Here is a 25,445-nt window from a genome sequence, read left to right on the forward strand (position 1 = left end):
GAATAACGTTAAGGATAAAAGAAGAAATGCAAAGGATTAGGATGATTGATACAGTGCCTACATTTTTTATTTCACCGTTAAAGAATTAGCGCTTTTCCAATTAAAGTTAATAAAATTTCTCTAGCGATTAGATAGCAATACATTCTCGAATATAACCATTACAAGGTACACCAGGAAATCATGGTGATTCAGACATCTTTTTACAATTAAAAGTGTTAAAATAACTCAATGTGGTTCTTGTACATTGCTTCAATAATGAGGTCGTTCACTCGGACTTTAATCCGAAATTTAATTCATGGATACAAGATTCGAAAGGGAAAAAACATATCCGGCAATAAAAGGATACTATACTTCGTACTCACATGTGAATTGAGCCTGGAAAATTCACGAAAGTTACAGAGCGTACGAAAGGTTCGTGACATCATCCTTACATTTGAGGGAGAGCTTAGCACGTGGAAGAACAACACTATCGCTATTCAACTCTCCGTCAAAGGGCAAAGAATTCCGATAGCTCCTCACCTCAATTGCTCAAAAAATTGGCAGAGACGAAAGGCATAAAAATTCAGTTCTTTTTCTTTAATTTTCTCACAGTTTCCGCTACTGAAGCTTCATTTACATCCGATCCTAACGTGCCATATATTAAACGACTTCCTATAAGTCACTCAATATTCAGTCCCAATGGTGAGGCTAGAGTACACCCTATACTAATCCAAAGAAGTGTGATATCATCCCTCCAGGGTAGGGGGATGGATAGGCCCCCATAGCCCGGACCGCCTAGAATTTCTCAGCTTTTTGTTTTGGGGCTGTTCTAAGGCTAAACTTGGAATCTGAACCCGCGACCCTTCTCGTTGGAGCCCTAAGGTTAGTACAATAGGTCATCACGCTCCCTGCCTTTAATTATTACACAGCAAAATAATTATTGAGCAAGTTTCGAAGAATGACAACCCGACCAGAGGGGCGGAAATAGCCGACTGCACACTATTCTCGACCGTCTCGAAGATAAACTCCCGCGGCAAACAACAAAGACATTGCGCACGATTGAATCATTTACGGAAATCGTTCGGCACCATCGACGGAAAGAGAGGACGTAGATTTCCGTGGATCCGCATGAAGTGGACGAGGCATTGAAGGGAAAAAAAGATGACCCCACACACGAAGAGGACCATTCACAATGAAGTCCCGGCACCCTTCGGATAAAAAAAATATACCCATCTCGGGAAACTAAACCGTTCGAGCGTGCTGGAACGTTTTTCACACGGACACAGAGAGACACAAATATTATAAACATATCCCTTCAACCCCGACCGCGGGACCCCAAAAAACCTCCCGTGAAGTCCACCGCGGAAAATAAAAGCGGGAAAAACGACGCGTTATGTCAAAAGTGAATAGAATTATGAAGCGTGGGTGAGGGTACAATGATTGAAAAGGAGTTGCCCTTTTCGCCCAGGCACAAGAATCGTCGGCGCCTCCCACGAAATGATAAGGCAAACTAATGGCGAGAATCAAAAAGTTCCCGCCTCCATCCTCAGTCTTTTTCCTCATACCGACCGAGACTCCGTAACAAAACCTTCCCGGCCATTCCGAAAGGCGGAAAAACGATACACGTGAAAGAAGAGAAGGAGAAACGGGCACATGTCGTAAGACTCGAGGAGAATATTTTTTTATTATTATTTCGAGAAGGGAATACGGCGTGCGAGGAAATGATGGGTCTACAGTTGAGGAGGAGAGGGAAGGGGCGGGGAAGGTTCAGACCGTTGGGGGGATGGGTGGAAAGGTGGGTTTGAGGGAACAAATGACTGTCATTCCGCGGCGTTTCTCGTTTTTTTTTTTGCGCTCGGGCACAGAAAGCGGCGCAATGAAATGACAAGTTCTCGCCGAATATATTCCTCCGCCTCCTCTCCAATCCATCGCTGCCCTCCACACGACCCTCGGCCGGTCGTGAGGCACCGGCATTTACGAACACCGGTCTCAACGCTGAGGGAGTAATACAGGCTCGCTTATACGAAGCTGAGGGAGTGAGACTGAGGAGCGTTCAATAGAGAATAATTTATTGCTCTCATACTAAATATGTATGTACGATAGGAATACTCAATAATATCAGCAGAAGGGGATTCAATAGGAGAAGTGCAGGAACGATAATCATAATATTCCACTATTTTAGAAACAGCCATGATTTTATGGAACGTAAGAGACGTTTTCTCGACGCTTATTCACGATATTTGCGCGATATAAAAAGTAAAACTATTCACATGGCCTGCATGATCGATAGAAACGCGATTGAAAGAAACCGATGCATTATTCTTGAAAAATCTGCTCTCCAACCCTCGTTTATTCTTAACATCAAATTGCTAATTAACATGGAATTCTCATCAAGAATGAATCCATTAGGAAAACATTTATGTTTTCCCAAGTACAGATGATTTCACCGTAATCGAGCGATATTTATAACAAATTGAGATAATTGTCTCCAATCATTAATATTTTGTCTTAAATGTGGATGTTGACTATTTATACGCCTTTAAAAATGTTTTCGGCCCCAATGAAAGATTTTTCGGTTAGTTCTCACTTTATTCGTTGCGTGAAGTAATGAACCACACGAGAAATCAACCCATAAAAATTTCAATGTCTACAAAAGCATGTATAAAAACATAAAATAAATTAGAGTTAGAAGAGTTAAGCAGTATATGGAGACCAAATTCGTAGGAAATGCGGAAAGGGGATTTAAAAAATCTGACTCAAAAAGACAATGTAGGTCATAAAAAACTAAATCCACGTAACTAAACGTATGCAGACATATCCCTCTACGAGATAACGCTCATTTATAAGATGGCGAAGGCTATAAAGATAATATGACGTTGCCTCTGAGGTGAATTCTTAAGTAAAAAGGTCGAAAGAAACATTTTCGTGTCAGGAAGTAGGTCAAAAAAAATGTACGGCCCACGTTGCAGGTGTGGAGAGCAATGAGGACCTGCTGCCCAAGGCCACCGCTTTTGCTTCAAGTACTTCTGATTTCAAGCATATTTGTGAGCGTCATCACATTTTATTTCAGCGGCAGAAATCATTATGATGTCACATTCTTATATTTTAAGTTGGGGACTGAAAACATTTCTTCCCAAGTGAAGATGATTTCACCATAACCGGGCGATATTTGCAACAAATTGAGATAATTGTCTCCAATCATTAATATTTTGCGATAAATGTGTAGGTTAACTATTTCAACGTCGTTTGAAATGTTCTCGGCTCCAATGAAAGATTTTCCGGTTAGTTCTCATTCTATTCGTTGCGAAACCAAAGCATAAAAGCATAACCAAACCAAATTGAAACTTGAGAAGAATTATTGACGACTGATCTTAAAATTGACGGAATTGAAGACCTGCTAAAATTATTAACCAGGTAGCAAAACTTTAAAAAATATACATTTTGAAGGTAACTCCCGATCATTAGAACAGGAAAACCATATTAACGGCACGATTTCCCAATAAAACATGAATGTGGGCTATGAGCGTTTCGGCCCCTCATGACTGATTCGTCATCACAAGATCATTGGCATCGACATCCGAATTAGCATCACAAACTGATCAAACCATGGGTGGCCAACCAAAATGATCCAGTGGGCTACTTCGGAAATGTATCGTTTCTAAGGTGTACACATTTAAAAATTATTTTCCCCATTTTCCAATAAATTAATTTACACGCCGACCTCGGTGGCGGCGGTGTACGGTCCTCGCCTGCAAAACAAGAGGTCCTGGGATCGAATCCCGCCTGAATAGATGATCCCTGGTGATGATCCATGGTTGTTCGTTCATTTTTAATTGCTGAAATATTGAATAAACCCCGATGTAAAAGGCCATTATGTGATGTTTCCGGTGGTATGAGAGTAAAAAAATAATTAATGAAAAATATAATTTTTTCATTTAATCAGTTTTCATAACTTTGGTCAAAAATAAATTTTGCTAATATAATATTTTGCTAATCTGTGATGATGGGCGGCGGGTCGGTCACCCCTGGTATAACCATTTAAATCATCAAGATCCTATTCCACCCTTTGTGAACTCCACAGGTGGGAGAAAGCGATGGAAAGGGGTTGACGAGGGTGAAGGAGGGATGTAATACTTTTCGTCAAAAGATCTCTCTCTTTCTCTGGGGTTAAACTCAGACGAGAGAGGGGGGGACGACTGGGAGCGCTAATACATGGGGATGGGTTAGGGGAGGGGAGTTTTCCCCCACCGGAAACGCTGTCCACGGGGAGTATGGGTGGTTTAGGAGCGCGTGCGTGCGCGGGGTCCTTGGGGCGAGCGGACCGCGCGGGGCCTTCGGCGGAGCCGCGAGGTGAGGCGAGGTGGGACCCTGACCGAAATATGCGCCTCGGGGGAGGAGGGCAAGAAATCGGCGATGAGCACGGATAATCCCTACGCCACCAGTTCCCTCTTCCCCCTTAGAATATCACCGACGGCGCACAGTGGAAGCCGAAACATTTTAGCCATGATTTTTCCCATCACTCAATTTAAAGGCATGTTGCTACCTTGAAACTTTCAGGGTATAAAGAGTAAAACTTGTTTCACATTTTCTTCTAGGTTATATTTGAAATTTGAAGAAAGTTGTTTTCCTTACGCAAACATTTTTCGTTTGGGAAACAGGAATATTATGACAAAAGTCTTCTCTATTTACTCAGACATTTTAAAGATGTCACCGTAATTGTTTTAGGAGTAATATATCATCTCAAAAGACAAGATACGATCTGTTAAGTGGATGCATAAATCCTATCGTCTGGTCTTCGTCTTCTTCATTCGCCACGAATTACTCGTAGACTACGTCGAACCAGGTATAAAAAATGAATGAAATGTATTGTACAGGTAAGATATCAAAGAACTTCAAGAGGGGCATTACAATCCCGATGCCCAAGAGAAAAAGAGCGGAGAACCCTAGAGATTTTAGTACCATAAGTTAGGCAACACATGCGTCGAAGATACTGACAAGAATCATCTATAGAAGAAAACGACGAATAGTAGAAGAATACCTGGGTGAGGATCATTCCGAATTCAGAAAAAGCAAATACAAAAGAGAAGCAATATTAGCTCTTAAGCTGCTCATAGAGAAAAGAATAGAAAAGATCAATCCCACATAATTTGCGTTTGTGGACTAATAGAAGGCGTTTGACATCATGGGACTCAATACTTTGAATCCTGAAAGAAATTGGAGTTCTTTGCAATTATGGAAATTTTAAAATTGCAATTTTACATTTTATAACAATAACGATTAGCAGTGATTAAATTCGGACCCAGCTGTGGAAAAGCAAGAGTTGGGAAAAGAGGAGATAATGTTGCTTATTTCTTCTGTAATTTTCAACGTTTACAACAAAGGAAGGCATTTATGAAATGAAATACAAGCCCTCAGGAGTGGATATCCATAGAGAAAAAATTACGAGCTCGTAGCATGATACGATTTGCCGATGACATAGCTTAACAGATAAGGATTTGAAAAGGATTTAAGGACTTAAAAACTGAAAACGTCAGCTTCTAAACCCGTATAAAGCTCCCGCACGTCAGCACTAAAAATAATTTTTCTCAAGACACGTCGAAATCCAAAACGGATGGCACATTTTGACCTTTAGAAAGTCCCATTTTTCGTTACTCGACCGAAAAAATGAAGAATTTAACCTCTATAAAATAAACATTCCTTCCAAATATCTCCCGAAAAATTATTTGAGATGTCTTTCAACAGTTAGCGGGTGAAGCAATATCATGTACCGACTATTTCACTTCGTACAAAGATACTGTTGTGATACTTCACAATAGGATGCGGGGAATGATAGGGTCGATGACCTCAGGGTTGGGGCAAACAAACTCCCTGGAAGACCTCCCAGAAGAACAATGATGGTGAGAAAAAAGGCCGAGGAAGGGAATACTACAAGATTAGCCATGCAGATTAATGCCCGAATAATCGATATTGATTCACCATCGTAATAATTTCAATTTAAAAAATTTAAAAAGAGCTAATAATGGCATCGATATAGATTTATAATTGCTTTTTATTTGGATCGCAGTGTTCACTGAATGATGGACAAATGAACGATGGGAGCGCGATAAAACAATACTTTCTCTTACTGGAGTTTCTCAAGGACCATACCGCCACCGGGAATGCCCAAGGCGATGTGAACCTCCTGGCGCGAGCAGCTTTCCCAAGGCTACACCTGGCAATTACGGGCTTCAAGTTATTTCAACAAGCGAATTAATTAACATATTTAGGAAATTAATTTCAATGAGAGTTTAAACCGTCTGCATGCAATAGAAAACCGATAGGTGTAACTTCCCCACGAGTTATGGCGAGGTATGATAAAGAATGAACAAGGTATACATAGAAGATTATTTCAATGTTGACTTTTCAATGGTAGAAGAATACAATGCAATTTTTGTTGAAAAGGCGTCCTCACACTGCATGGGTACATGTATTACATGTATTTTATAAATATAAGAAAGGGCATAAAAATATACATTAAGTATTCAATGGCCATAAGTGACTCATACTACCCTTAAAGTAACTATTCTCAAATTTTAATAATGCTTGCAAGAGAATGTCCTTGATTATAGGCAGTACCTTTTGCTATTAGAATCTTCCCAATGGATTTTACCCTAAGAAAATGAGAACTGAAGCAATTCAATGGAAAAAATAATTCGTTTCAACATCATACCATACCAAGTATGTCTTGTAGATGAAAAATAGCCTAAGATAATTTTACACTGAGCATAAATATTTTCAAATGAGGCTCCTCGAGGTAAAAATATAATAATTATTTCTTGGAGAATAAAATAGGAAAAATTACGTTTGAGCACAAATAGTTTAAGAATGACATGGGTAATAAAAAACGCAAACGCCTTGAGGCCGAGCGGTTTTTCATTGGAAAATGATAACAATTGTATTCATTTCTAACGGCGCTACGTTTTTACTTCTCCGGGAATGGAATATGAAGATCATAAGATACAGTTAAACAATTAACGAACATAACGACCACCATCACGTTCCAGAAACTGCAGAAGGCTTAAAATAAAAGACAACACGTCACCCTTTTCCGTAGGTGTAACTGAAGAATGGAAGACGTGAGGTCACTGTATAATAGTACTGCAATGCCAGCTGTGATCATGTTGCTCTTCCAGAGGAGCAACTGTACTCGGATCGTACTACTTCTGAAAAGTAACTTCCTTGGCGCTGCAAAAAGTCACGTGGTAAGACAATACAAGGTGAGCCAGTTCATATGTCAACCGCTGCCGTCTCATTCAAATACGATGCGACCGAGGGAGTGTCGCTGGGGACGCGTGCCACTGACGGGAGCGAAAAAAATGACGGTCGGGGAGCGAGCGCTTTTCAGAACACGTATGCACACAGAGCCTCACGAGAAATGAACGCTGATCCATCGGCATCACATCTCGCTGATACCTCTTCTTCATCCGAGAACATCAGTCCATTACAGTACCGGCTATTTCAAACGCTATATTCGCTGATGAAACCGATTCCGTCTACTCGCTGGCTATTAATATTAAGATGGACGTGGGCATAAAATATAGTTTTTCAGAGGATGAAATATCCTATAATAGATTGAAAATGCGGATTACTGAATGCATTTTGAGAGAATTTATAAGTAGCATAGTGTTTGATAAAATAATGAAAGAAAAAACAAGAACCGTTTATCGTCAATCAAATACGCTGCGCAACAATGCGATAATATGGAAGAACACAGCTTTAAGTTTTTTTTACCAGATTGATACTGAAAGAAAGAAAAATGAATTCGGCATGAAATTGTAAAAGACTATAATAGTTAATATGTATTAATTAGTTATTTTGCTCAAGTTTGTTTGTTTGCCACGTTTCTGACGGTAGAATTTATTATGCCTCTGAGGGTCACATATATCATTAACAAGAGGGTAAAAATCTGGAAGAGTGCAACTTCGTTTCAAATTTACTAAATTGTAAATCGATCCGTAAATACAGTATTGCGATTAATTACAGGATCAGTGCCGATAAATTAAATATACCATGTGATTTTCGTTGTTTCCGAGGTTTCACTACTTTGGATTGTCTTGATAGCAGGGATAGTTTCACGTGCAAGATAGCCAAAGATTGATCATATTGATCCCAAAAACTTAAAGAAGTGATCAGATTGTGCCGGAGAGAACATATTTTCACCTCCAACATAATGCTAGGCGAAAAAAAACCCTGAAAACAAAACAAACAGCTCCCCAAGGCACCGCGACAGCTTTAAGGATAACTTCACGGTCGCTATTATCACGGGACCCCACAGCACCAATTTTAACCGGGCCATTTTTGGGACAATAGCATCATTTTAAAGCCAAAATTTCGCAATACTCACTTTGAAGTTGGACTGAACACAAAGATAAAGCGTTCTACGCTTTCACTTAGATGCATCGCACATCATAGAAATGAATTCCGTGGCATCATAATTTAATACACTGGCAGCAATATCAGGGCTACACACCCCATATAAATCAGGCCCCAGAAAATATCTCCTAATACTAGGCTAGATAGCTGTGAGATTTTCTGAAGCATAGTTCACACCGAGCGGCAAGCGACTTTTCTATGGGCGGTTTCTTCTCGTGCCCAGGTGCAACGATTAGCGGCAATTTAAATGCCATTCGAAAAGAGAGAAGCAATAAATCTTACGCCTTGGAATCTCAGTTAGATTGAAAGGATATGTATAATAGCCTTTTAGCAGAAAATGTGATCTCACGTAATTACTTCTATTTTCAAGAAATCTTTTCTCCAGTCTTCTGCTTTCGATCACTCAAATGCCCTTATAATATTGACGGTGATCATAAAAATTTTAAAAGTTAGTTATCATTACTTTCCTTTTTAAGTATGACCTAAGAAAATAAATTCCCAAAGATTTCCAATATTAGATGCAACTCAATGTCTTGCCTACTCAAGAGATAAATAGATATATTTCGGAAGAACTTTGAGTTAGCAAAATTAAAAATAGTATATACGTAAAATAATTAAAGGACGAAACCTAAGTTATTTAAATGTCTAAGAGTGTTTAAACAGCATTTTGAAGTATTTTGATAGGGTGGAAAGGTGACTAAGATAAAATGGATAAGTTAAAAACATCATCCGTCCGAGAACTAGTTAAACTCAAGATACGTTAGGCTTCTTGCTTGCTTCTTGTAACTGGGGCGTATAGAAACAAACATTGCTATGTTCATTTAAGTCGACGTTTCGATAAAAAGACTTTGCCTTCTTATTTCTTTTATCTCATCTCAAAGGTTTGATGGCGGCGCTTCCGCGATTCCACGAAGATGAAAATGCTAAACTGTATGGAAGAAAAGGAAATGTCGATTCAATTTTAAGTAAATTTCGTCAACAATTTAAGTAAATCTATCTAAGGTGGAGATCGGTGACTTTTTTAAAAAGAGGTCCAAAAGGGAGATGAATTTCTTTCGAATATTCAACCAACTGAGTAAAACTGTACACCTCTGCTGACGTTTTCAAATCTTCCTTCGCCATCTTATTCGTCCAGAACGCCTTTTAGATAGAATTAGTAATGTATCTATAGAGATGATAAGCCAAGCCCACTCGGAATACGAAGAAAACGTCTCTCCAATAATTGTCCAAGAAAACTTCAATTATAAGTTCATAAATATTAGTGCTCAGATAACTATTGAAGAAAGTTATAAATGGGCGACACAATATCAGATATTATTACGAAACTTAAGCATTTTAGAAACCCGATATTGGATTTGAACACTAGAAAATATATTTTGTCCTGTAAAAGTCGTTGACATCGCCCGATAGCGAAAATAAAAATATCGCACCAGGCAAAAAAATTCCACGATTAGATATTGTATCATACCATGCAATAAAAATCGCCACCCGATCGAATATCACGAAATCGATCATCAATTTTTTTCACTTACAGTGATATTCGATCCGATAAATATTGTTGATCGATATACAATATAATGAAATTCAACATCACGATACGTCATCCATTATAATTCGATATATTGGGATATCGATATCGGTATAGAATTGTATCGGCGGCTGGATGGGCTGAGAGGCAACGCGAGAATGAACATGGTAAGCGCTCTGTACATAACTATCTGGCGGTGACCGCTCTCGTGGCTTTTTTCCCTTAAGAGGCGGCGACTCTCTTCGGACCGTCTCGCGTTACGCAGGCGCGTGCTGCGACACGGCTGCCGTGTCAGCTCGGCTCCGCTCCTTTAAGGAGAAGCGAACAATGCGAGAGGGAAGCAGATGGGATGGGAGCGACGGGTTTAAGAGGAGAGAGAGAGAGAAATAAAATAAAATAAACGAGATCCCCATTTCCATCCACCTTTCTCCGTCGCGCGACCCACCTCCAATTCGGATGAGGTGTGCGACGCGCGAGCCACGAGCGACTTTTCTCGGAAAGTGAACGGCGGAAGTGGAGAAGAAGTGCCTTCCATTGTGTGCGGAATTCAGATGGCGGCGGGCGAAATAAAAATGGCACGATGGAGGAGAGCGGACCAAATTGTGGGCAGATCCGATGATACTCCCCGCTCAGTATTTCCTCCTCAAAAGGTCTCGCTTTGGCTATTCGTCATCACAAGTCAACAATTCTAAGATCGATTTTGGGAAATCCTTCCCTGCTAGGAACAATGAACTCCTAACATCCCTTTGGGACTATACGCCATCACCATCCTCAAAACACAAAGTCCCCAAGACTGCCCTTATGCCTTCCCACATTCCTACTCCCAGGGGCGCACCTAGGAATTAAGGCTTGGGGGGGTTTTAGGGTAACTAATACTTACGGGTGTGGGGGTATTGCATACCCAACAGGGTAAGCAGGAGTTGAGGGGGCCCTCCTCCAGAAAAAAATTAAGAGTAATGGTTGAAAATGGCGATTTTTACGGCATTCTGAGGGATATTTGATAAATCCTAATACTATTCTACAAGTAATACTGATCCAAATGAGTAAAATGGATTACAATTAAAAATTTCTCTGAGCTCTGTGGGGGGTTTTATCCCCCAAAACCCCCCCTACCCTTTCGCTGCGCCACTGCCTACTCCCACTTCATCTAGCCTGCGACACTATGCCCTGACAAAACCGAGAAAATTAATCAACTGAAACCATCAAAAGTAGGTACAGAACTTCTCATAGACAGCTTAAACAGTAAAACAGCTGGGAACTTAAGCTACCACTAAGTCCGCGAAATTTCAACGTAGCGTATCGTTGCTAAGATTGATGATTGGTTTCCGGGCATGAAGCATGATTATACGTGCATGAAATTTGTTCATCATGCTAGTAAGTCTCACTGATCATTTTCTATCATCAATAGATCATTTTTTCACGATTCCAAATACATATGCCAAAACTCTCCTTGTACCCCACAAACGTCATTAAATGATAGTTAAAAATGCTCGAATATCGCTAAGTCACGTGACCTGAAACGCCCTCTGACGTCATCGGACGGTACACCATACACTTCGCTAAGAGAGTGGAGCGGTAGAGCCTTGAATGCAAGATATCCAACAAATAATAGCAATTATTTTCGCCAAATTTGCGTTTGAGCTTCTGCATAGACCGATTTTCTACGCACTTCCTCAGTCTGTCATCAGTGGATACAGTACCTGGACGTCACGCTCTGATGACGTAGGTACCTATTCGGGGGACTATGCCCGGAATTAATACCTGCGGTATAAAATAATTCCGCTATATGATCTTTGGGGTTAGATTTAAAAGATAAAAAAAATATATAAGACCAGTTTCAGCAAAATTCTGTGGCAAAGCAATCAATTATGTATGTTCGGCAGAAAACTGAATTTATTTTTCTTTGACTCTTTAAACCATGTCAATCATCCACTAGTGTAGCTGTTCTACGAGAACAAAGTACTTTAAGGGTATACCTAGAACTACATTGTGAAACATAACAAAAATATAGCGGGATCAGGAAGTTGTTGTGGCTTGAGTTCTGGCTCTCCACCCAGTTGATTAGGGTTCAAATCCTGGCAGTGGCAGAGATTTTTAGAGACTGCCCGATTCGTGATTGTATACCTTGCGGAGGGTACTTTAAGTGCAACACTCCGTCCGTCAGATGGGGCACTGAGCCTTGGTCCCCTTGGCGCCTTCCATTAGGAGTAGGCTAACGCCGACGCCGGGTTTCTCTCCACCCTACCCTCCGTACTCTTCCCTCATGGTTCAAATGAACTTAGCTAACGGTCGCTTTCTCCTTAAACTATATCATACCATACATAAACGTAATTTCGGAGAAACGCATTTCCGAGATCACCCAAAAGCGGCAGATGCTAAGCGGCGGTGATATGTTATTAGAGGCGGCGTAAACGGACGGAAAAAATCTCTGCGCTCAGCAGATATCCTGAGCTGGCACTCTTTTGCCTTCTTGTAAAAGCGGTATGGCGGCGATGCGTTTATCGTGGAGCCAAGCGTCGCGAGGAACGCGCCACCCCCTCCCCCCACCCGCCCGGGAACATTATCCCCCCCTCCACCCCACCAGCTCACCCCTCACTCCCCCACCTCCTTCAACCTTCCCACCCTCTCCTGGTTGTCGCACGCACCGCGACCGGCAAAATGGCGACCCAAGAGTAGAGGACAAGTCCCGCTTACGTCAAAGGCATGTATCATCTCAAGTTATTGACGCAGGTCGATATTTTTTGGCGCTGTAACGATTAACGGTAGCCGTGATGGGACTACCTAATTGGACTTCCGTTGCAATAGGAGAAAAATACCGTTGTAATCACAATCAATAGCTGAATGCTTTTTTACGAAGATATTTAAAATCTATCTTGCATACTCTTACGCGTATTTTTTATTTCTTACTTGGAAAAACGTTGAAGTTACGTTTTCGAACACCAGAAGGTCTCGAATCATTAAAATAAAATAACTATGTATGGGTAATCTTCCATGCATACCTGTATGCTTTTAATAAATTCACTATATTGCGTGTGCTAAGTATGAGTTCTAAATAGACGTACCTCAATACCAATGCTAGAAAATTTATTGTTGATTAAAGATTACGATTGTAGCTGAATAAGATATCAATAGCATAAAAACACAATACAGCCATTAAATTTGTATTATTTATTTAGGTTACAACCTGTAATTGTCAAAATAAGATATTTTTCACGATAAATAATAACTTAATGTGAAAGCTGAAATATGTTAATCATTACCTTGTCTATGCTTCTCCGCAAATTTAGCTATATATCGTTCCTAATTTTAATTTAAAATGACTGAGTAAGTTTCGTGAGAAACATGAAATAAATTTCAATGCAAAGCTTACACTTCCTCCACCAGTGGCGCGGCGAGGGGGGTTTTGAGGTATAAAACCCCCCCAGAGCTCAGAGAAACTTTAAAATTTAATCCATTTTACTTAATTGGATAAATATTACTTATAGAATAGTGTAAGGATTAATACAATAACCCTCAGAAAGCCGTAAAGCTCACCATTTTGAACCATTTATCTAAAAATATTTCTGGGGGAGGGCACCCGTATCTCCCGTATTCCATACACTCAGTATTAGTTGCGCCTAAAACCTCCCTAGCCTTAATTCCTAGCTGCGCGCCTGTCCTCCACTACCTATTGGTTTTAAACAATCATGTGGACTATTGTGAGTTCGATAACCAACATAAACCATCATAAGTGAGGTAAAAGATCTATAGCTCTAACACATTTTCCATTCAAATTAAATAACATAAATAAGTTATCTCGTAGTTTTCCGTGGCGTTTTTGATTATATGATCTCTCCATCTTTTGGGCGTTGTTTGTCACATTTTCATGGCCAACCAAAACGCAGCAGCGATCAATTAGGGCTTCATATTAAGCGTGGTGAAAATACCGATATTGGCACTTCGATCTGGAGACTCTTGGTAGCACCTGTTGTCACCCTTAGACAAACAACGCGGCGAGAACCCGAAAGATGGAGAGATCAAATAATATATATATTTTTTCAATTCATAAGGGAAGTGACAAAAGCAATATCTTCGTGAATTTATTTTTATATCAAATACAATACAAAAGTGTCATCCAGCAAAGACATGATGGATGGAGTGGTTGACCGACTTCCGATGGGATTAAAGATATTTAATCACATCCATCATCCTCTCCAACGGACAAACGAGACCTTTAGGAATTTGCGCATGAATAATAAGTGCCACCTAATTCCACTCACTTGAATAAAAAGCAAGCTTTAAAATATCTCAAACGAACTGACGCAATTAAATTCTAAACAATTCAGCTCCATGCCCATAATTAACAATGAGGAGTCTTGGGGAAAACCTATGCGTCGGAATCACGCGGATTATTGACGCAACTACATCCGAGGAGTGAATTTGGATATTTTTTACCCTTCAATAAAACAGTAGATTTGCGTTTTGTGTTACATACCTACCGAAAAGTAGTGATCACTCAAGGAAAAAGAGGTTGGAACCTATCGCATTAAAACATTCCCACTGTCTAATGTGACATATATAATCATGTTTTATCGAGTATCTTTTACGGTTTTTGCAAATACATATCAACCTGATTAGAGGGAATAAAGGATTGAGGAGCTATCATATTTATAAGCATAATATACAACCATGTTTTTACATCATAAAAGGTTTGTAAATATGGGCGCAGTTAAGACTTCGTCGCGATATTCGAGGTTTTCATTTGCATTTCACAAAGAGGTATGACCTATTGAGAGCAACATGGACTCAATAAGTCGAGGAATTATGAATAGGTGTTACATTTTTACATACATTGCATCAACTTAACTAAGCCATTATTTTAGAATTAAAAACTGAAGCTTCGAATGTGCCCCAAGTACGACAAAAATACAGCTTGATTGCTACATTTTGAAAAAATACTGACTGACGCTGCCACATGAACGCACATACCTGATCCGCTCATTTTATAAAGAGATGTTATTCATGCTTAGCTCATTGTATAAACGGAAATTTTTAAAATTCCATATTCGCAATCGTTGTAAAATGTATACGAGTAGGTGCATTTAAGTTTCTAGGAAGAAATAAACATTATTTTTTAGCTTCATTAATTCAATTTGAATTTAAAAAATCATCGTAATAATTACACCCTCAAAATTATTGTACGAGAGCTAAAACTTGGGTCGCAAAGATTGAATATTGCAAATTATTGAGTTGAAGCCATTTCACGCATTTTTGTTCCTCAGGTTACGATTACCACCCTTAAGTCTACATATTTAAGTATTTGAGTTTTTGATCAACGCTCATTCCTATTTTTGAATTAGAAGGAGATTAATAAATACTTAAAGAACGAGGTACAAGTATATCTACCTTGTCAGCACGTAAGCAAGTAGGCACCGACACTCTACTTTCCCCGTCACTTGTTCAACCAGAAAAAAAACGAAAACAATTCTTATATATTCACCAACGAACACTTTTAATTTCTATGTATTATAATGTACACATACCGTTCTCTTGACACCGTTCGAACAAGCCCGCCTACGTCAAAATAAGCTAAATATCGACCTCAGATAAGCTCCATTGTTCTCGCGAAACCATCTTCACCTGAGACACGTGTCAAAGACACCCCCTCTCAACACTCGTTCCTCCCTTAACCCTGTAACCTGCTCCTCTTCTTATTCCCCGTAATTCACCCCAGGGCGGGCTTAGTTTCCGAGTACACCACATACATACCCCACTGAGTTTAGCTTTCTGCACGCGCAAGTGCTAGTCAACTCTACCCCGGCCGTGTTGTCATAACATCTAGGAATTACGGCGCTGAACAAGCAGGAACACGCACACCTCTCGTACGGAACACATGCTCAGCTCTTTTCTCTAGCTGGAAAGTCGCGACGGGACCCGCGGGCTAAGCAGGGAGGTGTGTATAAACTCCAGCTCATATAATGCCCGCCCAGTGAGCTCTATTTGCAGCTGGATAATAAAACAATGGAAAGGAGGAGAATTTTTTCATTAAGTATCTAACCAATTCCTCACGCCCCTACCAAGGGCACTGGGTCGCGGGGAAAATCCAGAAAGAAAGGATTCGATCTCGGCGCTTTGGTATAGGAATGCTTATGTATGCCGGTCGGTTGTATATCATCTTTTGTCGCTAATTCTAATTTGTTAAAAAAAATATGCAGTACAGTTTTTTGACACATACACTCTTCAATGATGGCAAAATTTTTACAGATAATTTCATAGAATTAGATATCAATTTTAAAGTAGGAATAATAGCCTTTCATCAATAATGAAGATATGCAGGAGAAAATAAAAAAATAACTGTGCAATTGAGGTCCTCCTAACCCAAAACGGCTTGTCAGCAGGTGCCTGTAGCAGAGAATATTTTTTTTGCTGATCAGCGTTTTGGGCAATAAAGAACTTAAAAATGTTAATTTATCAGCCACCCTTTCAGTGATTTTTTAAGAACAGATATACAATTAATATCATGCATTGACATAGGTAGTTCGTTTAACATCCCAGGGACCATATGAGACAAATAATCAAATTCAATAAAAATAAAAGTTTAAATTAAAAATAAAATTAATTGTAATCCCTCCTAATGCAAATAATGTATGAAACATGTAAAAACAGAGATTTGGATTTAGACAGCCTTAGAGACTTTCGGCTCGTATTAGGGCTGTCAACTCTTTCATTTATAAATTAATCCCAAAGTTCAAATTTTAATTTGGCCCGTGCACAATTCATTTTTCTCTCTTTTTCAACTTTCATCCGACTGCTGAATTGCATAAACAAAGTATACAAAACAGACACATATTATAAATAGAGAAAATACAGTGACCTAAAATGAAAATTAAGAATACAAAGAAAGGAAAGAAAAAATATTACAACACTGCACAACATCCCTTGTCTGTTCCTATTCTATGCAAGTGAGCCAAAACTCAACCTCCATAGTTTCAAGAAACCAATTTCTGACTGATTTCATACAATTAATTTGACTATGTGCTTCAGTCTGATACGGCGATAGTAATCCTGCGGGCGGGCGGCGGCAATTATAAAAGTATACAGAGTAAACCCTCCTCAACATTTGCCTTTGCCTCAAATTAAAAAATAATTCATTTTAGATAATACTGAGATAAATTTTCAATTTTCAAATGCTGTTGTTGGTCCCACTCGGAAGATTTTGGTTCTTTGGTAACAGAAGCTAGGATTGTAGCCGATGTTTTAAGAGGACGCGGCTCTCCCGCTTAAACGGTCGTCTTTGCCTCTTTCTGGGAATGTTAACAGTTCAAAACTTTATTACCAAATGCCAATGGTTGAAATATTCACGTGCAATGCAATTGACCTTTGCCTAAACTTGCCTGTAACTCAAATATATAAACTCTACTTCTGACAAGATACCGAGGGAAAATTGTCCAATTCGACATACAGGGTACACTCTAATTTCAACTGGGTATAATCTTTATATCTTGCAAATTTAAAGAGTATCAAGAACAAAGAGAGTTATGCATCAAGGAAAGCGGTCACATCACGATCGTGAGGTTTGATGAACCCCCTCAAGGGGGTGTATCACTACCATGCGACCAATTTTTTTCGTGAAGTATTATTAACTTCATCACTAACGGTTCTCGTGCATTTAAGATTAACGTGTGCCGTATATTTGGTGTTATTTAAATTGGAAATTTCAACCTCGGTATTCTGTCAATGTTAAATAAATGAAAAGTGCTGCTATTTTAAATGTGTGCATGTATTGCCTAGAGGAAATAGGTTATCTCTACGAGTGCGAAAGACGGAGATATATTGCTTCCTTTTGACTTGACGGGCGTTGAACTCGCGGTACTTCATGACGCTTTCTTGTGCATGGTATTCGCAATAAAAATTATCGACAGGAATGGATAGGATTAAGTGGAATGGATATAACCTTGCCATCCCTTGTACAGGTGGGTTCTAATCCTTAAAAAAATTGATATTTTTAAACTCTACAGCCAATCAGTTCCTCAGGGAGGACGTTAAACTGTGAACAGCCTCGGCGACACATTAAAGAGTAGGCTAATGAAAGCCCCAAGGGTATCCCCACCGTTTTTTCGGGATTTTCTTGTAATCCCTTCCGCTATGACTCTACCCAGCGATCCTTATTGGGACACAATTGACCCCTTCTCCGGTACCTCAGGTGGACTAAGACAACTAGGGAGGGATTTCGATTTGAGAATCGCCTCCTCGTCTTTACACGCTCATCTAAGTCGGTCACGAACCGCGCTGTCGATTAGTTGCAAGAAGCGCTGAGTTAAGCGGATTATTCGACTCGGCGGCGATCATCAAGGCGCCCTCGGCCTTTCTCGGAAATCGATGGGAAAAAATCCATAGACAACACGTTCGCTACGCATGCGAGACGTCATTCCGAGCCGGGAGAAAACCCAACCGTGGGCTGGCGTTCGGGAATTAAGCGCATACCGCCGACCACGAAGCACTTCTACGAGGAGCACATGTTATCTTTCCGAATATTTCAGAACGGGAGTCATAACTATGATTTAGCCATTTCGGCGGAGGACGCCATCTCGATCGGGTTCTAAAAATAAGAGACCGCTTGTTAAGCCGAGGGCAAAGCATGCTCAAACAAGTGAATGACCTTGCATGCAGAGAACATGCTGATTATGAATAAAATAGTATTGAGAGTGGCAAGCAAACAGCATGTATTTCGAAGAAGCGTAATCCCCAAGGTACGGCTGGATTTGTCAATTTCGTAGGACGCAAGTATGCGCTGCGCCTTCTCGCAAGGTCTTCAATGAACTATATATACATTTCCAATCCATAACACGGTGAGCACTAGCTAATATTTGGATCAGAACGCAATTGATATTTTCATGATCGCATATTATTATACTCTGAGCTTTTACTTGACCTTAATGGCATGAGCAGACCGAATAAAAACAGATCAACACTACACTTTTAACGTAAAAATAGAACGAAATTGAATAAGAAAATATCATGATGACGATGTATTATGTAAATATCAAGAGCAGTGGCGTAACTATGGAAAGGGTATGAGGGGATAGATACCCCCTCAAAGCTTCAGAGAAATAAAAAAGTTATTTAAAACTATTGTCTAGTATTGAAATTTAATAACTGCATCTGCTAAAAGTTAAATTTTTAGTGCCAAAATGATGTAAAATGTATATCCAGGCATGTCATTGTTCAAAAATTTCCCGGACCCCCGTTGCCAGGCACCCCAGGCCATCCCCTCCCCCAAAACAAATTCCTAGTTACACCATTGATCAAGGGTAGTATATTCAACCACTCGTTGATTATACTGAGGATTATTATAAATCTTGTTGCATCATAGCATCAAGGTTGCATGAAGTTGAAAGGAAGAGAATTTACGATACTATTTGGAAGTTGATTCCCAAGCAAACGATATTTAGGAGATTCTCTCAGATATCCAACCGGGGTTGCGATTTTGGTTGACACCAACGAATGAACGTCCACCCCTATCTTCACCATCGTTCTACTTTGAACAGTGTGATGCCAAATACTGATAAAGGGACATGAATGCTGTCTTCACTATGGCGCAATTGAGTCATTTTTTCTCAATCATACCTCACAGGCAGCGGATAAATTATTTTATGATTTATCTTAATATCTCAAATCATTTCTGAAGGGTCGGTCTATGAGACTCATGGCCTTGTCACAGAAATATGCAATCTATTATCATAACAGTACTAATATCCGTTTTTTTCAGCCAATAAAAGAGAATCTAGGGAAAATTACTCAAAAATTATGAGAAAAATATAATGAGCGTTAACGGAGAACTTACGCAACCAAACCTAGCATATTAATTTCAACTATAGGTATCAATGTATAGAACTTCAATCATGAGTATTGAAAGAGACAACTTTCCGCGCAATAGCCTGAGTGACCTCATAAGCACGAGATTGAGTTCGACAACCTCTTCAAACGTTCCCAAGATATACTCCTGGCTGTTATGCACGTGAAATCTCTGGATTACAAGTGCCTCCCTAAGCCATTTAAATGGGTCGAATGATTCCTCTTGACACAAGATTACGGCTCGCGTCGGTCCGAGGATACTTTTTATCTGAGAGTGGACATTGCGCTAAGCGACGATTGTCGATAGGCAAGGGAACGATACCGAGAGTGAGAGAGGGAAGGAAGTACGTATTTGGTGAGGAGGTTACTCTCAGATGGAGAGAGAACTTAGGACGTATCACTCCCCCTCAACCGGTCTATTTTCGTGGCTAATAAGTTGTTTACAATTAAAACTACGGTATTAAAATGTTTCATGAAGCAAACCTTTGCTAGAGTTGGCCAATATCGCAAATATTAAAATTTTCCACGGCATTTGTTCAAATGAAGATCGATACGTAAAAGATACAGGAAAATGTAAAACTCTAATCTACTCGAAATATATACGATGACAATCTCAAGAATAAAAATTAAGTTTTCAGTGAGTATTACGGTACGAAAAATACTCAAAAGATGCCCATTCGAGTGGGATGCGTCCTCTATGGAACTATACTGCTACGGAAATGTCGCCTTCGAGAAAGAGTTATTCAAAAGTAATGGAAATTGGTATTATTAATTGCGGAAAAAATTCAGAGAGAAAATGAAACGTTTAATTGTGCATTATAAATGAAAACAGAAGTGTCACAGAATATTTAGTCGTTTCATTGATGAATGAACAAGAATTCAGGGCATTAAAGATTATTACTTTAGCCGTGAACAAACTGATTAGAAATTCTGCGCTCCCATTATAATTGATACTTACATCGGAAATCAATGCTTTGAACAAACATTGTCTCAAGATGTAATTTTGAGTAAGCTTGTAGTCAATGCGTGACGAGCAAAGTTTACATAAAACAATCTGCTTCATTGTATCTATCATTTGAATCCAACTGGGGCGTAATAATTGAACAATTGAACACCATATTAGCCATCACATTCAACGAAGCCTCCATCTCCTCTTTCCCACAACGTTTCCTCATCCATTCCCCTTATCAATAAACGGTTTTCCGAAAACGGACGGATGACTCAAATTCGTTGCGCAGGGGAATGGATCCATTCTTTCAAACGAAGCGAACTTTGTATTCCGGTCAGGTTATCCTGATAAAACAGCGAGCATCTTTGGTACGGAGAGATGACCGATAAAAAAGGGTCAGTACTCGATATAGTAAACGAACCAATGTAGTCAATGTGCTCAACGTAATCATTCACCTAGGCCGAAAATCGCAATATATTGAAAGAAATCCGATATGATGTGCCTATATTGAATTTAATGGAAACCATTAATCAAAAGGTAATTCGAGCGCGAAAATGAATATTGTCAGCGAGAAAATAAATATAGATTGGAGGTAAACTCAGCCAATAATCTCCTCACAGGCACAATGAACAATGAAAATGCACGTCAAGTTCAAAACCGCAAAGCGGATGGCCAGAAGCCGCGGTTGGCTAAGTATACACTATTCACATCACGAAACAATCATCAGCAGGTGAGAAATTCCCATCAGATTTCAAAGATAACGAAAACTATTGGCTCTGGGTAAATTAAATTCTTGTTTTGATTTCATGAGATAAATTGCACACTTGAGCTCAATTGATAATCGATTTCAAAGACGTAACTATGGCTTCAAATTATCTAAATTATACCCAGAGTGGAGTAAATTTCGAAATATAATTACGACGGAAGGAAAAGAATTAATACATCTACATCTACATAACACCCCACAAGACTCCTAAAAGGAGTGTGGCAGGGGGTGTCAGGACACCAGCCGTATAAACATAAAAAATGAAGTTCTCTAAAAAAGTTGGGAATAGCGTTTATTAAAGTCCTTTATCGTTCCGGTGAAAAAACGAATTCCCATATCTATCCGCTCGGCAAAACATCTCTTAATTTATCGCTTCTATCGGACCTGAAAATGTAGTGTGGCTCTAATATTATTTTATCTATGTCGCTCTTAAATATATCTATTCTCAATTGTTCAAGCAATCTAAGCCTAGCTAGAGTTAGAATAGAGTTAGAAAACATAAAGTGTATATCAACACGGATAATAAGAATTACAGCCATATTCACAGAAGAAAAAAAAATTTCATAGAAAAATTTTAATACAGACGATAAATCAAGAATTTTGCGAAACCTGTCAATGATTTTAAGAATATCACAATGTTTTTAAAATTGAGTTACGCTGATATCCTGAAATCATTGAGGCATTTCACGATCCAGTTTATCATAATTTTCCTATTATTTTTATCACACGATCTCTTCGTCAATGTATAGCTCTTTCTTGGATATTTAAAGGTATCGCATGGACATGCCTGATTTTCCCAAATAACGGAAAATCCTCTGATATATTAAATCGATCGAATAAAATACTGATTTATGAATGAAGTTATGCGCTAACTGTTGGTTCAACGTCCTTTTTTAACATATTTTTCCTTCTTCTTCCTTAAGAATATTTTGATAATGATAGTTGTCATCTTTCAAACACGCGGTACTAGAGTCGTAAATTGAGTAGGCCCTTGAACCAGGATTATCTATCATTTAGTGATTCAACTCGAGCGTTGAAAAGGTTGCGTGAGGGTACACTTCAGGCGTATGAATATCCCAAAAATTAGGTAGGAGGCAAGTTATTTTCCCTCGTACACCTCGCAATGCTAGGAAAACAATTTATGGTGATTTTATGAAGGTCTCAACCAATGGCGTACGTAGCGAGGGGCAGCAGGGGGCAGCTGCCCCCCGTTGAAGCAAAAGTAAATTTAGTTCAAAACGAAAGTATTTTTTTTATATCCAAGAAAAGTGATATAAGTATAAAACGTGTAATTAGAATAAAGATATTTTTTCGAGCAAATAATTAAAAATAATGGAGCGCAGTTATAATTTTCCTGAAATTTTGGTTTCCTTATCCTTTTTTGTGTTACCACATAAACGACCACGGCTTGCGTCCCTCTGGTTTTGATCCTGGGTACGCCCTTGGTCGCAAATTTATTGGCTTCGAAATCGAGTCTATGAATCAACAGCCAAATGCTCTATCCACTAAGCTACCTCACTCTTCCAGTACTAGAATAATAATGCATCACCAGCCTTGCGCTCTGTCCATTAAACTACCACACTCCACCATTAATTAAATAATAATAAATTCATGATTGTGGACACGAAAATTAAAAAGGAGGATCCTCATAATGTGTTGCTGCTCACCGCGCATATATATAGGTTTCAAAAGTCACCACACTCGTCGCCGACGGAAAAATTGATTCGAGTTTAACGGAGAGATAAGGTATAATTAGAAGTTTTAACAGAAATTTGTATTCAAGATTATGTGAACCATCGAATTCATAACAAGTAAATGATATTTCTCGCAGTTACAAACATTATACTGCAAATTTTTGGATAAAAATGGATCGCATTGCACTCATCACCGCGCTGCGGATATTTTTGAAAGCCGATTAAGATGCGACAGAAGTGTCCACAGAAATTAGCCTTCTATGGGGTGGAATTGGGCCTCCTCTATGCAGTCCCCTTGACTATAAAAATAATACATCACCAGACAAGCGCTCTATCCACTAAACTAACACACTCACTCATTATTTAAATAATAATAAATTCATGATTGCGGGGATTCGAGAGAAAGCCGCTTTAGGTCTGCACACGCAGTCCTCCAATCCTGCTCGTCCCAACTTAGCCCGGAAACGCGCAGCAACTGTGAACGCCCATCATCCGCGATTGTAGGCGAGAGAGGCTTCTTAATCCTCGAGAAGAGGGCGCGCAGCGGAGCGGGAGAGATGAAAGCGCAATAAATATAAATACCCGGATCGGGGCTTGATTGGGGCAGGTGGAGAGGGAGGGGAGGTAGGGGCGGGAAAGAGGGGGAGGAGAAGAAAAGCTCGTCTGGGTGTTTGGTTGGCGGCCAAAGTCCCTCCGTCGCTTATCGACACGGGACGGTCACAATCAGTCACACGTCGCACGGGAGGAAACGAGGGGGAGGGACGAGGGCTAGCGCGTGGGACGAAGATTGAGAAGCTGGGGAGAGAGAGACAAAGTAGATGCTTTATTTATTTGCTTAGCCGCGCTAGGAGCATTGAAAACACGGTTTGGTACCGAATTAGTGAAATAACTATTGGCGCCGAATGTTCGGAAATAGCGATAATGTACCGTTCATTAAGATTCATAATAAAACACATATTTAAATTCCACACTGGATAAAAAACAGAAACGGATTTTTCTGTTGACTAGGCAACCATGATCGGGGAGTAGAGTGTCTTTTCACCTGTCCGAGGATGGGATAAGATAGTCTTAAAATTTTTCAACTTGCCTTCTTACAGGTTTAAGCACACAGATCGCACCAACATATCAACCAATGCTTCAATACAAGCCAAATGCTATAAAACCGTAAGCATGAATCACGTACTTCGGGTTATTCCTTCATTACGGTGCAAGGGATTAGTTTCCATCAATAAACACGGACGGGGTCGTCAGCGATTTACAAGCAAGTGTCAATGCACTGGTGGAATCCTTCCAGCAGTAACAATCGCGCGTAGGCTCACCGTTATGTCAAGATAGAGAAAGGTTCGCGGATCTTCCCTTCGGACAGGAGGAGGGATGATGAGGGATGGATAGTGGCAACGGAGCGTATACCCACTGGATTCCGATATGAAGGAATCCCTGTCACGAAGGGAGTCCCAGCCGTGATGGACTTCAATTCCCCAAATCATCGGCGGGAGGTATAAAATGGATCCATAATATCCGTCAGAAGGGAATGACTGGATGGCTATTGGGCCCATAGGGCATGATTGGATTAGAAAAGAGAATATTGGTGAGTTTGGATTCTGGAAAGGGGAAAGAAGGAGGCAGTTTGGAAAATGGGTATCAATCACCCAGTGATTCAGCCTTAAGGTTGGCTTCAGAAGCGTATTCAAGGTGGGACAGAGCCTAGACTCCACCACTGAGAGCGAATGATGAGGGAAAAATTAAATATCGCTGTCTCAATTAGTTTACTGAATCATTCAAAGGGCCATAGCTACTACAAGCAGTGATAATCCTTCATCTGAATAAATTTAAGTGCCAAACATCGCAGATTTAGTAAAAGGAAGGGGACAAGAAGGTCTCGGCTTACACCAAAATGAGTCACTGTATACGCTATTGTTGAATTACGATAGGTGAGGGTAGTGATTACTTCGGACTGAGGCATGGGCGAGAGAAACAATAACTCTGAGATCCATCAATATTCGAATTTATTACAGTATTTGCTTCCAATATGTGAACAAAATTTGTCGTCACAAGGTGTGATTGACTAAAATATTACTGCCACGGTATCGAAGCGCAAAAAGAGTCGATGCAATTATCTGCAAGAAAAGCGGAGCATATGAAAAATAAGTCCAATTAAGATTGAATTAGAGTATACTCCACCAATCAAAAAAGAAGATCGAAGGTTTCGCGAAGTATATAATGTATTTATAATACATGCAGAGTTGCTAATTTAGGATTCATTACTACCATAATTTGAAGACA

At 39.7% G+C, this 25,445-nt stretch overlaps 1 protein-coding gene across 1 annotated transcript in view; it reads right to left on the reverse strand.

Annotated features, from left to right (window-relative positions):
• The window catches only part of LOC124156118 (putative transcription factor SOX-15), a 255,632-nt gene that overhangs the window by 161,500 nt on the left and 68,687 nt on the right, over positions 1 to 25,445 (reverse strand). The gene's annotated exons all lie outside the window — the stretch shown is intronic.

Source organism: Ischnura elegans, chromosome 3 (genome assembly GCF_921293095.1).
Source record: "Ischnura elegans chromosome 3, ioIscEleg1.1, whole genome shotgun sequence".
NCBI lineage: Eukaryota > Metazoa > Arthropoda > Insecta > Odonata > Coenagrionidae > Ischnura > Ischnura elegans.